General features: G+C 38.3%; 1 protein-coding gene across 2 annotated transcripts in view; it reads right to left on the bottom strand.

The window, feature by feature from the left end:
* The window catches only part of sfl (N-deacetylase and N-sulfotransferase sfl), a 953,010-nt gene that overhangs the window by 20,492 nt on the left and 919,752 nt on the right, over positions 1-12,766 (bottom strand). The gene's annotated exons all lie outside the window — the stretch shown is intronic.

Here is a 12,766-nt window from a genome sequence, read left to right on the forward strand (position 1 = left end):
CTACTGTAATTTGTGAAAAAAATCGTTATTTAAATATGCAATTCATAAAAAAGTCGTTATCAGTATTTAAATTTGTAAATTATGAAAAAAGTCTGTATTTAAACATGTAAATCTTGAAAAAAAAAAGTTAGAATTTAAACATGGAAACCACTTTTAAAAAACTAGCAATAAAATACTCATTCCTCAACAGGCTTCCCCAGTTTTAATAAGGCTGATTACATACTAGCTGGAGAAAAGTGTTATGTGAATATCAAAAACTTTAGGCCTATGTTCATTTGCACACTAACACAGAGCTGCTTGGCTGTCGAATTATCAAAATACTTTATTAAAGTATTAGTCTTTGTTGCGTATTCTTGCTGAAAATGTGGTACCATAAATAATTTTTAATTCAATTATAGTTTTATTTAACGATGCTCACAACTGCAGAGGTTATATCAGCATCGCCAGTGTGCCGAAATTTTGTCCTGCAGGAGTTCTTTTACATGCCAGTAAGTCTACTGACATGAGCCTGTCGCATTTATATACACTTAAATGCCAGACCTGGACTGGGATCGAATCCGCAACCTCGAGCACAGAAGATCAGCGCTATACCAACTATGCTACCCAGGCTGACCGTACCATATATATATATATATATATATATATATATACCGGTATATCTTTTACACATTTCTTCTTATAATGTTAGTGTGAACAAACTTATGCATTGTACATACACGACGCAAGAGTTATATGACACAAAGAATCGTCCAGATGACTTAGCTATAGAAGACGAAGAAGCTGTATCAAAAGACGAAAAAGAATTTTCTACTTAAAACGAAGAAGATGAACTAGTACTTAAGGAAATGAAGAATGGGAAAGCAACAGGAGTTGATGGAATCCCCATTGAATTAGTGAAATGCTTGGGTGAAGACAAGAAGGAAATTATATCATTATGCAACGAAATACATGAGAAAGGCAAATGGCCATAAGATTTTACAGAGACAGTGTTGATTCCAATACCGAAGAAAAATAATACCAAGAAATGTAACGAGTTCACGACTATCAGCCTGATATCACACTCAGCGAAGGTTCTCTTGTGAATACTGAATCGACGTTCATATTACAAGATGGAAGAACAGTTGTAAGAAGAGCAGTTTGGCTTCAGGAAGGGAAAAGGTACGAGAGATGCAATTGGACTGCTACAGACAATCAACGAAAGATACTTAGAGAGAAGAATAAAGAAGTGTATGTAGCATTTGTGGACCTCAAAAAGGTTTTGACACAGTGGATTGAAATAAACTGATGGGGATCCTAAAGAAAATTGGCGTGGATTGGAAAGAATGAAGACTGTTCAGTAATCTTTATATGAAACAATGAGTCAAAGTCAAGATAGGAGAAGAAATGTCAGAAGGAAGTGAAAATGGGAGAGAAGTACGTCAAGGATGTTCTTTATCATTATCACCTACCCTGTTCAACATCTACTGGGAGGATTTAGTAAAGAACTATTTTCAGAACATGGGAAGAGTGATAGTAGGAGGAAGAAGAATAAAGTGCATACGATTTGCTGATGATATGGCGTTGTTAGCAGAAGAGGAAATGATACTAAAGGATATGCTACTGGAGCTAAATGACAGCTGTGAGCAGTATGGGATGAAGATAAATGCAAATAAGACAAAGAGCATGGTCATAGGAAGAAAAATACAGAAGATAAACTTGCGAATTCTATATAAGGCAGCAGAACAAGTGGACAGCTTCAAATACTTGGAGTGTACTATAAGCAGTAACATGAGCTGCTGCCAGGAAGTCAAAAGGAGGATATCAATGGCTTTTAATAAAAAAAGGAGCATCTTCTACGGACCTCTGAAAAAGAACTAAGGAAGAGGCTAGTGAAGAGCTTCGTATGGAGTGTGGCATTGTATGGGGCAGAAACATGGACATTATGACGAAGTGAAGAGAAGCGAATAGAAGCATTTGAAATGTGGGTATGGAGAAGAATGGAACATGTGAAGTGGGCAGACAGAATAAGAAATGAAGCTGGTTGGAAAGAGTGGGTGAAGAAAGAATGATGCTGAAAGCAATCAGGAAGAGGAAAAGGAATTGACTGGGTCACTGCCTACTGAAGGAGGCACTGGAAGGAAGAGTTCGAAGTAGAAGAAGATATCAGATGATAGACGACATTAAGATATATGGATCATACGAGAAAACAAAGATGAAGGCAGAAAATAGGAAAGATTGGAGATAGATGGGTTTGCAGTGAAAGACCTGTCCTTGGGCAGAACACTAAATTAGGGTGACCAGACGTCCCGTTTTTAACGGGATTGTCCCTTTTTTCAGCCTCTTGTCCCCTGTCCTTAGAAAAGTATGCTCGGGATGCCAAATGTCTCATTTTTTAAAAATGGCATCCTGTTTCTTTAAATTATTGTTAAAATATTTCTTTTTCTTTTAATTTATTATGAAAGACAAATACATTAGTTTCACAAACATAATTCAGATTGTAAGTTTTGTGTTAGGAATACCTGGCACCAATACATCATCATAGTGAGTATTTTCATTGATGAATTCAATTTGGTCTGACAAAAGGAATCAGTTTTCAGTTAAAACCATAAAAGTCACGTTAATCACAAAATGTCACTTCAAAAATGTGTCTTGCATGGATTTCTATAGTTTCCTGAAGGAAAGGCCATCACTTCTAGAGCAAATTCACTCATCAAAAGAAATATGATGCAAATTGTACATTTGATCTTCATGGAAAATGTTAAAATAGTTAAAAGGTAATATGAGGCAACAAATTTTATTATGAAACAAGTTCAGAATACAGCGACATGAATATGATGTAAGGTCCAATTAATCTGAAGTATTTTTAAACAAATAAGTTACCCTAATTAATCCAGACTAGTTGCAATATAAAATATTATTAACAATGACTTAGGCCAAGTATTCATGCTACTCTTTTATGTACTTGCAAAATTATTATAGCCTAATTATTGTAAACAGTGTACAGTATTTATTACTTTAAAATAAATAAAACTGGACCTCATTGCTCACTGACATTATATAAACACAAGTAATAATGAATGTTTAGTTAAAATGTTGATTCATGTCAACTTTAATAAGTGTTCCGTTTTTTTATTTTGGAAATCTGGTCACCCTACACTAAATAAATGAATGAATGAATACAAGATACACAGTTTATCATTTTTTTCATAGCTGAGTAATCATGCTTTCCACATGATACAACATGAAAAACAAATCTATTTTCGTACTATTTTGAATGTTCATTGTCAAAATTAAAATAACAGAATTTCGTGACCAATGAATGTACAATTCAGTGACATTCGCAAAAAAAAAGGGGGAAAAAGCAATATTCGAGACAAATCGCGGTCATAAAATGTTCTATAAAACGAGTCTCGTTCATACATATACAAATTTTAACTCTGACTCAGTTATCAGAAATTCGTGAAAAAAATCATTCGTGAAAATCGGGTGTCCCTACTAATAACTATTTCAATAATATATGACCTAAGAGAATTCTTCTTTCATGTAAAAAAAATGTTTCATGCACATTTTGTGTCTTCCTTTTCCTAAAAAGAAATCTAAAAATTGAACCTGGCACTCCCACTCGAGTGGTGTCTTCTCTCTCTATGGGTAGCCCTGATGCAATGGAAGTCAATTTCTTGTGACAATATTGTCAGAGAGTTAAAACTTTGCAATATTGTTCTAATAAAGGAAAGAGGTCGTAACACATGCAGATACGTTGACACATTTGTAACATTACTGAATATATAAGAATAATGCAAAAACCTCTAAAAGCGATACAGTTGTCACACATTAATATGTGATCCTTTGTTAGTCTACCAGACAATATTTATTTGTTGCCAGAAGACTACTTACTTTTCTAAGTAGGCCTATATGTAGACAGTACACGAAATTGGAGGAAAAAGAATATCACAATATCAGGGGCGTATTTTGCGGGCTACCGGCGGTAGCCCAAGGAAATTACAAAAGAAAGAGTTTATAATATAACATAATGTAATAATTTTGTATTATTAGTTTTACCATAGTAATTAAAATTAAAGTAATTGTTAGATATATTTTGTGTAATAATAGGGTCAGCGGTAGCCCAAACCCTTTAACCAGTATACGCCGCTGCACAATATTTCCCTTTATATCAAGAAAAATATTATTAAAGGAACTAAGTCGTTTTATTAAAAATCTTCTTTTAACTTCACATAGTTTGTAGACTTCTGCTTCGCTCAGTTTCAAAATAAGAAATGGTTCACGTAACAATTAAATTGGAATGTGCAATTGCAGCAGTCAGACGTCATATTGTATTCCATACCAGCTGTCAGATATCTAGATTCGAATTCTGAAGAATTTAAGTTAAAATTTATAATGGATGGTGGCGAATGATCTACCCAAAGATAGGTACATCCCTCACGCAAGGCCATGGGTATACAAATAACAACTCACCCAAGGCTTACTAGTCAGAGTGACACTGCGGTGGTTTGCCTATTGTCTTCTGCAGTATGGGAATCAGAATGCTGCAGAACAGCGCTTAAAACCAGTTTATATTCGACCGGTCGCAGAGCAATCGGTGAGGTTGAACATTCATTCGAATATCCGGCCTTGAAGTGGTTGCGCCTGGCTAGACAGAACCACAGATATATAGGACAGAATACCAAGTGCATTTCATCATACAGGAACTCTGATGACATTTTGTAACTACATAAATGGAGTAACAACTGAAGGAAATTTACTTTTCCTGATTAAAAAAAAAAGTGTTCGCTTGAAATTCTTAGGAAAATATTTGGGGCTAAGAGGGATGAAGTTACAGGAGAATGGAGAAAGTTACACAATGCAGAACGGCACACATTGTATACTTCACCTGACATAATTAGGAACATTAAATTCAGATGTATGAGATGGGCAGGGCATGTAGCACTTACAGGCGAATCCAGAATCCTCCAGCTGGGAGGCCAGAGGGAAAAAGAGCTTTGGGAAGGCCAAGACGTAGATAATATTAAAATGGATTTGAGGGAAGTGGAATATGATGGCAGAGACTGGATTAATCTTGCACAGGATAAGGAATGGTGGCAGGCTTATGTGAGGGCAGCAATGAACCTGCGGGTTCCTTGAAAGCCATAAGTAAGTAAGTTAGCTTGAAATAGGATTATAATTGATTAGACACTTTGGTACTTTTTATCTTGATAACTAATATATAAATCAACTAATGGATACTGGTAACAACAAAGGAAATAAGCGTAATGTATAGATGAAATCTGACACTTACTATTGTAACGTTCATACTTGAAACTCAAAAAACCTCTGAAAGAGTAGGCTAGTTGTTGATATACAGCAGCCTATGTCTTTTAATTATTCTAAGTGGATGTGAGACTCGGACATTCGTTAAACCGAGCATTAGACCACTCCGCGAGATGCAGGAGCTTCGCATACTGTCTATAGTGCCAGGCATTCAGTAGCAATATGCACGGTTATGCACGACTCTAATGGGAATGCAGGACGTACAGAACACCCAGTCCCATCGATGAAGATAAGTTCCTCTGAAGTCCATGCCGAAAATCAAACTACGGATATTGTTTGGTTGGAAAACGTACATGCTGTCCACATAGACACAACAACAGACTTTTAATGGACAGAGGTCAATTCTTGACCACCATTCCCAAATATTAATTCATTATCCATCATGACTGATTCTTAAAAAACACTATTCTCATTAGACAAAACTATTAATAGGAACATCATATCTGCTTAGTAGAGCCTGAATTTCCATACAAATGCATGTTTTTATAATATATAAGCTTGTTGCACTTCTCAAAGTAACTTTGCAAATATGATTATTTGTTTTATGATAACATCGATTTGAAATAACCATACCGTACTTTTTCCGTGCATGTTTGGGGCTTTTTGGGAGTAAATTTATGCATAATCCATACTTTTAACATTTTAGATTTAATAACACATATTTAGACTTCTATAGTGCATATTACATTCTTTTTTTCTGGCTTCAGTGCATATAGGCCTATTATATAAACTTGCATGAGAGTGCCTTTTATGAATGTTGCTTCCCTCCTCAGGGGACACTGCCTTGAAGTAACACTGTCTGTATGGGCGGGGAGGCTGAGGGTTATGCCAGCTGCAGTTTGCTACTGGCAGGGACTCCCAAGCTGGTTAGGTCTCAGCCAAGGTGGCAAACGAAGTATGTCCTACAACTCCCTGTCTGCCCTATCTTATCCTTATCATCTTCCAATTCTGTACCCAAGCCAAGGTGTAAGATATCGTGCTGAGAGCTGAATGGCACTGGGGTACTAAAGTATTCAGTGACACGAACAATCCCCTTGGGGTACCAAGGCGAAACTCTTTGTACTTAGGCCTTTTGCTTCCGTGGGGGTTCTGGGGACAGTGACATCAGTTCCTTCATTCTCGTGGGAACAATATTTATCCAGAGAACAAAACAACCAGAGCACTTCCTAACAGGGTACTCTAGAGAAGATTATGGTGAGGAATCTGAAAATGGATCAACTCGCATTGCAGGGGCTCTGTTAAGGGATCCTGAGAACCCAGAGAGCTCCCTAATGAGTCTCTCTGTTGGGGAACTAAAATATGACTCTGCCTTGTCAGGGACCTCGCAAGAGGAACCAGAAAAAGCAGAAGTGGAGAAGCTTCGATGGGGACTCTAGGCGAAAAGGTGGGCACCTTGAAGCTTAAAAGGAAGTCCGAAATTAAAGCAGCTCTTCTGTGGACCAGGCCAAGAAACATTTACTCTAATGGGACCTGATGCAGCAAAGCAGAAGAAGAGGAATTAGAAAGGCTTGCCCATGGATGGTAATATCCTTGCTATTTATTATGTGCAGGCTAATCTCCAACACAGTATTGCTGCCTCCAGGGTTCTTACCTGGAGAGTGCTGTCTGGAAGGAAATATATTACCCTAATACAGGAACCATGGCTCTGTGAGAACCGTATTATGGGTCTGAATATACCTGGCTTCTCCATTTTTAGTGATGATGCAGCAGAGAGGCTTAGAACATGTATCCTTATTAAGGATATGAATGCCTGGGGAATACCTCAGTTCTGTTTTTAGGATATTGTGGCTCTCCTGGTGAGATTTAAAGAAAGGAATACTGATAGACAACTTGTATGCTCGGTATATATCCCTTATGATTCTGAGAACCTTCCTCCTTCTAGGGAGTTTGAGGACCTTGTTACTTTTTGTAGAAATGAAGATCTTGAACTGGTAGTGGGGAATGATACCAATTCCCATCATGGTATATGGGATAACACCAATACCAATGCCAGGGGAGAGAATCTTCTTAATTTCTTAAGCACAACGGATTTGGAAATCCTAAATAACAGTGAACCTACCTATTGATAGAAGGGAGGAAGCCATAGGCATTACACTAGAAATGAAGATCTTGACCTGGTAATATACTGGATAAAATGGGTGGTTGGAAGGTCTCTAAAGAAATGTCCCTTTCGGACCACAAGAATATTGAATTTCAAGTGGCAGGCTCCCGGAGGAAAGAGCTTATAGGGACTCCAGGAGGACCAATTGGTTCTCCTTTAGGGTTGACCTGAGGGGTAGAAATGATGGGGGACTGTCTATGAACTCATCTACAAAAGAAGACTTGGAGGTGAACATTAATATTTTATGTTCGGCTCTTAAGTCTTCATATGAGGATAATTGTCCACTTAATCTAAGGAGGATGGTTAATAGGAAGTTTAATTGAAACTCAGAACTGAGCTACCTTCGGAAAAACACTAGACGACTGTATAATAAAGCTAAAGACAAGCAAGATACTGAAAGCTGGAATCAGTATAAGGATTCACAGTGGAGGTATAAGGAGGAGTTGAAGAAGGCCTCTAGGGAATCCTGGAAAGATTTCTGCAAAGAAAGTGTTAATGATCTACAAAAAATGGCTAGATTGCATAAGGCCCTGATATGAGACAGCAAAATCAAATTAGGTTCACTAATTACTCCTTCTGGGACATTTACTGGGTCGGAGGAGGAAATTTTGCAGCTCTTGCTTAGGACGCATTTTCCTGGGTCTCAGGTAACCGAAGAGAGAGAATATCTAGCCAGGCCTGCCGACCAGCTAAGCTGTATTGGCGGACTGCAGCTGAGATTGTCACCTTCAGGAAGATTAAGTGGGCTATTAATTCATTTTCCCCTTTAAGAGCCCAGGAGTTGATGGTATATCCCCGGCTTTGCTACAGCAGAGACAGGATGTATTTATTCCACTTCTGATAAGAATTTTCTAATTCTGCCTAGTTACAGGGCTCGTTTACTCTGATGGACGACAGGTTACAGTGGTGTTTATTCTTAAGCCTGGTAGAAATGCCTACCCTAGGCCAAAGGATTATCAATCTATCAGCCTAACCTCTTTCTTTTGGAAAGTTTTAGAAAGGTTGGTGCATAGATAATTTAGGAATCAAGCCCTGACATACAAGCCTTTTCACCCCAATCAACATGCCTACCAGGTTGGTAAATCTGTTGAGACAGTGCTTGATTAGCTTGTGGTGCGAGCTGAGGAGATGCTGTATCAGGGAGAGCTGGCTATGGCTGTCTTCTTGGACATAGAGGGCATTTGCCATTTTGGCCTGTACTTATCATTTATTAGAAATGCCTCTTTTAAGGGCCGGATTTGTATCTGCTCTGATTGCCAGGCAGCATTAAAGGCAGTGTCTTCTCTGTTCCCTGTAACACTATGTTGGATACCAGGACATATGGGGATCACATGTAATGAAACTACTGATAGGTTGGCGAAGGAGGGTTCGGCAAATACTTTTATGGGGCCAGAAGCTGTCCTTGGTATCACGCCACAGAGGGCCAGATGGGAAATCACGCAATAAATGATTCACCAGCATGGCACACTATGGGAAATCTCACTAAAACTAGGCAAGCTCGAACATTGATAGAGGGTCCTAGCAGAAAGATCGGTAGGATACTCTTATCCTTTAACCGTGCACAGATTGGAGATATAGTGGGCCTATTAACAGAACACAACACTATAAGAAAACACCTGCATGTGATGGGACTGACTGCAGACCCCGCATGCAGGAAGTGCGGAAGAAAAGTGGAATCTTCTGTCCACATATTATACGATTGTGAGCCTTTGTCCACAATAAGATATGCCCTATTGGGCTTGGCTAGGCTGAGACTTGAAGATATAAGGAAAGCAGACCCAAGAGCAATCCTGACCTTCAAGGAAGCTTCGGGACTTCGGTAGACTTTCCAGTAATCTGGAGCACAATGGGCCACTTAAGTGGCCTACGTGCATGGGACCAAAAGGGCCCCATTCATTCATTCATTCATTCATTCATTCATTCATTCAACTGGTATTTCCACGCTATTTGTCTATTGAGAAAAAAAAATAAAAGAAAACTACCGGTAATATGGTTTCGTGGCATCCTATCTGACAACTAGTCTTTCGACTTTCCACTAAATCTTTGTTACACTGGAATTTTCAACCCCCAACTCTTGCTTGTTACAAGCCGGAGGTCAAAATATTGAAAGAAATTAAGGCAGAAGCAGCACGCTTGCAAACTGCAATTCAGCATACTTTTGTGTCGAATTATTAAGTGTTCTTATAGCCCCTGTTAGAACTGCAACAAGAGATCTTATGTAAAAATGATTAAGAGAAAGGAATTTATAAAGATGGACAGCGATTTAGTTTACTGTGATTGTTGCAATAAAGACAAGTACTTGTGTATTTTGGGGTGTGCAATAGCGTTGCAGTTAATGCGTAATGCTGCAAAGTCAGAAGATCGAGTGTTCGATTCCCAATGGCGTCATGGTCATGCGGAAGACTTACACTTAAATATACACCTGTCACTTCTTCTGACGTAGAAAGATCATTTTCTGTGTTCAAAACATGCATCAGACAAACACATGAGCTTAAGTGAAGAAAATTTGGACAAATTAATTGTAGTACATTGTCTCAAAATAAAAATGTAACAATGTAGAAATCAATTTTGATAGTGCATATTTTTACTGTTTTTTCGCTTCATTGTGCATGTTTTATCATATGATAATGCATGAATGTTTCAAGATTTGATCGTGCATGGAAATCCGGCCTCTACTGATTAGATATTTAATCTGAATACAGAATAATAAAAAATAATGATCCTCGTCACATGAAGCTGTAAAATGTTTCATTCTTGCGGTTTCTAATTAATGAGGACTTACACTTAATTCTAAATTATATGATAACAGTGGTCTCCTTTTCAGGTCTCTTTAGTAATGCAGTCTTTTAATTTAATTTAATTTATTTAACTAGCTAGCTAGCTAGCAAGTACAAATTAAAATTATAAAACAAAAATGTTTCTAGTCACTACTGTAAGAGCCAAACTCGTGTACAGTGTGGTCTTAGCCAATAATATAACATGAAACCTAATGCAACCAAGTTTTATCCCGTTTCCTGTTTCATTCGTCAGAAGCCTCTGTGCATTTCTGCAGAGATATCTATAGTCTCAATAAGGATATTGTCTCGAAGAGATATTTCAGCAAAGCAGGAAAACTTGGTAAGGTAAGGTAAGGTACAATTGGGTTGTAATTTTGTCTAGTTCAAGATTCTTTAACAGCACATAAATCTACGAAACGAGGCCCCTAACTTTATTTTATTTTTACTTTCAGCGTATTCCGAATCTCACTGACCGGTGGACGACAATGACGTCATGCAGCGAAATAGGAACAAACCTCCTGGAAGGTTCGATGACTGTCATGGCGGCTGTACAAGTTGTTGTCTGTGCTACACTAGCAAGATTTTGCGAAATTTCCATATTGTCATCTCGTTCAAAGAAAAGAGAGCATAAACAATTCATTTCTTGAACCGGTAGTAATAACTGGTCCGTTGACATGTTCGCTCATAAGCCATTAACATATTGTTTTTACATTGTGCTCATTACAAACAATACAGCAGAACACACCACCATGACACAACAGTGCACGATGTCATTCGCCTGCTAATTCCCGCCCCATACAAGAACCAATTTGATGGCGGCTGATGGAGACTGTCACCACCTCTGATGGAACTAGTGCGACACCAGTGGAGCATCAGTGACGTCATCATTGAAATTCGGAACACCGTGATGTCATCAGATTGCTCAGCGCTGAGATTTGGAATATGCTCTTTGAGTTGACCAAGTTTTAACCCATTTAACCGCGAACTTTAGATCTAATATCAAGCATGGTAAACTTAAACTTACTCTCATAATAAAATTATAAGTGTCCAAAATGCACAGTCTCAAATGTGTCTGCAACGTGGTTAACAGTTCTAATATTAATTGTCAATATTACAGATATTATTCTGTAGGACAAATTAATAAATCTATAGCAGAGTCCGTATAGGCCAGTTTCTATCTGATGCTTTTCCAATTCACTGCGGGCTAAAGCAGGGAGATGCACTATCACCTTTACTTTTTAACTTTGCTCTAGATTATGCCATTAGGAAAGTTCAGGATAACAGAGAGGGTTTGGAATTGAACGGGTTACATCAGCTTCTTGTCTATGCGGATGATGTGAATATGTTAGGAGAAAATCCACAAACGATTAGGGAAAACACGAAAATTCTGCTTGAAGCAAGTAAAGAGATAGGGTTGGAAGTAAATCCCGAAAAGACTAAGTATATGATTATGTCTCGTGATCAGAATATTGTACGAAATGGAACTATAAAAGTTGGAGATTTATCCTTCGAAGAGGTGGAAAAATTCAAATATCTTGGAGTAACAGTAACAAATGTAAATGACACTCGGGAGGCAATTAAACGCAGAATAAATATGGGAAATGCCAGTTATTATTCGGTTGAGAAGCTTTTGTCATCTAGTCTGCTGTCAAAAAATCTGAAAGTTAGAATTTATAAAACAGTTATATTGCCAGTTGTTCTGTATGGCTGTGAAACTTGGACTCTCACGTTGAGAGAGGAACAGAGATTGAGGGTTTTTGAGAATAAGGTTCTTAGGAAAATATTTGGGGCTAAGAGGGATGAAGTTACAGGAGAATGGAGAAAGTTACACAACGCAGAGCTGCACGGATTATATCCTTCACCTGACATGATTAGGAACATAAAATCCAGACGTTTGAGATGGGCAGGGCATGTGGCACGTATGGGCGAATCCAGATATGCATATAGAGTATTAGTTGGGAGGCCAGAGGGGAAAAGACCTTTGGGGAGGCCGAAACGTAGATGGGAAGATAATATTAAAATGGATTTGAGGGAAGTGGGATATGATGGTAGGGACTGGATTAATCTTGCTCAGGATAGGGACCAATGGTGGGCTTATGTGAGGGCGGCAATGAACCTCCGGGTTCCTTAAAAGCCAGTAAGTATAATATTCTCATAGCTGTAGTGCATGTCTGTACAGATTACTGTACACTTAACTGCGGAATCCTGGCCAAATAAGTCACTCAGCTGAGTGCGCCCCTAGTATAATGGCAGTTGACACTGGACATATACGTTAACATTGAAGGAGGAGAATTCGATCCAGTCCTGTGGATTGAATTCGGCGTAGCTCAGTGGTCAGAGCGCTTGGTACGTAGAACCAAGGACCCAGGTTCGATCCCTGGCGCCGGAGCGAATTTTTCTCCTCAAATATTAATATTTTAATATTAGTCACCGATTTAAATGTAGAGAAAGAACGTGGGATGTATTGCTTGAATGCAGTATCAAACAGTTGTGAATCTTGTCGAAATAAAGTTCATGATTAAAACTTAAATATACCGACTTAAAATAAACTTACCATTGCTATTTATATAACAGAAGAACACAG

Source organism: Periplaneta americana, chromosome 2 (assembly GCF_040183065.1).
Source record: "Periplaneta americana isolate PAMFEO1 chromosome 2, P.americana_PAMFEO1_priV1, whole genome shotgun sequence".
NCBI classification, from domain to species: domain Eukaryota; kingdom Metazoa; phylum Arthropoda; class Insecta; order Blattodea; family Blattidae; genus Periplaneta; species Periplaneta americana.